Consider the following 2,954-nt stretch of genomic DNA (forward strand, 5'->3'; position numbering starts at 1 on the left):
ATATATATATATATGCATAAGTTCATATGAATGTGTGTGTATACACACACACACACACACACACACACACACACACACACATACATAAATATATATACGTGCGTATGTACATTCGTATATGTGGTGCGTGTGTATATATATATAACGTATACATATGTGTGTGTGTGTGTATGTGTGGATGTGTATGAGTACGTTTATGCATACAAGTGTACATGATCACTTGTATATATACATACAAAAATAGATACATATGACATACATACATATATACAAACACACATACATGAGAGAGATAGTTCGAAAAAGATCATACCCGTTGAGCAAAACAGACAGTGAAATGCTTGAACCCCCGAAGATGCGATTGACAATGTCGATTACGTCATGAATCTCTTGCAGATATTTGACATGCGATCAGCACAGTCCAGAATAAAATGCCATTAACTTATATCTTCCAATGCAGTATTATGTTGTGGCTGAAACAATATACAATGCTATCTGCAGGGAAAGTCAGCCTTTGGTTAAATACAGAAAACATCGCTTTTTTTTAATGCAATGGTACGTTTAAGTGTAATGTATACTGGTGGAACGCTTCCTTTAAATTTTCCGTCAAAACAATAGTATAATAATCCTGTCTTGACGTGAAAGAAACATATGTACTATTGTGAAGGTCAGCCATCTTATCGATGAGATCATTTCTATGTAAAATCACTGGGGAAGAGAATATTATAAGCAGCTGCTCTATGGTAAGTTGAATTTCCGTCGTTTGGCGATGAGGGTTCAGATGTTTGATCAACTGAATTAGCTACTTTTGAATTAACGTATTAAGAAAAAAAATATATATGGCTGGGTATTCCGCAGATATATGAGTTCCTGAATGTAGTTTATTAAGAATTCTCTTAGCTATTGATTTTTTTTTTTAGTATGTGAAAGCCTTGTTCTTTTGAATAGGCCAATCACTTCACATAACTAGCTTTGAGGAAGCTATAAGATTTCGCATCGGCACGCAACTCTGTGTGCATGGTTCCTTATAGCCGAGACAGCTGTAAGCTAATGCAGATGATTGCACCACTCCTGTTCTTTTTTTGTTTTTTTTTTCTCATTTATTTATCAATTTCAAAATGTTTGATGAAAATCTTCGTTGAATATGTTTAATTAAAATGTTTTATGAAAATGTTGGATGAAAATGTCTCATGAATATATTTCATGAAAATGTTTGATGGAAATTTTCGATCAAAATGTTCGTTGAAAATGTTTGATGGAAATATCAGAGGTTTTATGCAATTGTTTGATGAAAATGTCTGATGGAAATGTCTGATGAATATGTTTGATTATTATTATTATTATTATTATTATTATTATTATTATTATTATTATTATTATTATTATATAACCTATGCCAGCATGGAACCTGGATGTTAAATGATGATGATGATGATGGTGGTGATGATGATGATGATGATGATGATGAATGATGATAATGATGATAGTGGAGCTGCTGATGATGAGGATGATGATGTATGTGTGTGTGTGTATGTGTGTGTGTGTGTGAAATGAGAAGAGTTTGTCTTTCAAGCATATTGTATTAAAGACATACCTACGTTTGAGTTTGTCCCTTTTTTTATTAAGCGTTTTTCCCCCCTTTTATCTTTTTTTTTTCTTTTTCATATTTCCTTATTAATTCCTTGTTATTCAGTTTAAAGCATTAGCGTTCCTAAATCCATTAGTCCATTAACATTTCGAAGCTATCTTAACTCCATCCTCATAATGAAATGATTGGAGCGTTGCCTATTTTTCGTGCGCATTACGTTAGGTCGTAAAGGATCATAAATATGCTGCTGGTTTTTCTTTTTCTGTTTCTTCTTTTCTTTTTGTTGCTGTTTTCCCTGTTGTTTCAACGCCATATTTAAAAATTATTCAACGGTTAAGCCCGGTCAGTTTCCGCAATTAATTTTGTGCATGTTTGTATCTGTATGTTCTATTTGTATTGTTCTTTTAGCCAAATATCTAAAGATACACTGATGTGACTAGCATTTAACTGTTTAATTTAACTATTTAACAACCGAAGAAGTTCTAAGCATAAAACTCTTACATAGCGCTGTTTATACTTCAGTAAATTCCTTATCCTTTTCTATGAGGAAATCTTAAGAGAACAATGATTCACAGGAAGGGAGAAGCACCAACAAAATACGTAGAATCATAGAAAGAAACACCAAGAAAATATACAGCATCCTCATGGAGGACCTGAATATATGTGCTAAAATTTTAATTGGTTTTTGAGAAGATCCTTAACATTCTCAAAAATTATAGGGATAGAGTTTGTTCTAGATTGGTAAACGAGAGAAACATTTGAGCTTGACTGGACTCTAGAAGAATCCTGGAGATTCATATTAAAATACGGAACCTATAACATCAATAGCGATGCAGACCGCCTCTGCCGTAAACTAAAAATAAAGGAGCAGAAATTTAATATTAATTGAAGCAGCTTTTGAATGTCGCTTCATATTTTCTCGACGGCATTGACTGATAACGAAGTATTCATAGGAATTTATGGATAAACGAAGTCTGCATGCGTGAGGCAAGTAACATCTTCAGAATTAGAAAAGGGGTCCTCACAAAGTATCCTTAATTAATATTGTTTGGGTGTACGGATTATATTGCAATATAATTCCAACCATTTGGAATTAAATCCATTGGGAGTTGGTCAACTGTATTCTAGTTGATGGTGATAAATCAATTAATGTCCGACAATCTGCTGGACTCTGGTTATTGAGCTACCTCTGATTGCTCTGGTTAACCTACGTCATTGTCATTCTAAAATTTTCTGGACACGTGGCCGTACATAAGGCTCTCACCTGATGTTCTTTTGCAGTATAGCTGAGAAATTTATCTGGGTCTGTACCTATAATGACCCGTCAAACAATATTTTGTATGTATATATATATATATATATATAT

Source organism: Octopus bimaculoides, chromosome 14 (genome assembly GCF_001194135.2).
Source record: "Octopus bimaculoides isolate UCB-OBI-ISO-001 chromosome 14, ASM119413v2, whole genome shotgun sequence".
Taxonomy (NCBI): Eukaryota; Metazoa; Mollusca; class Cephalopoda; order Octopoda; family Octopodidae; genus Octopus; species Octopus bimaculoides.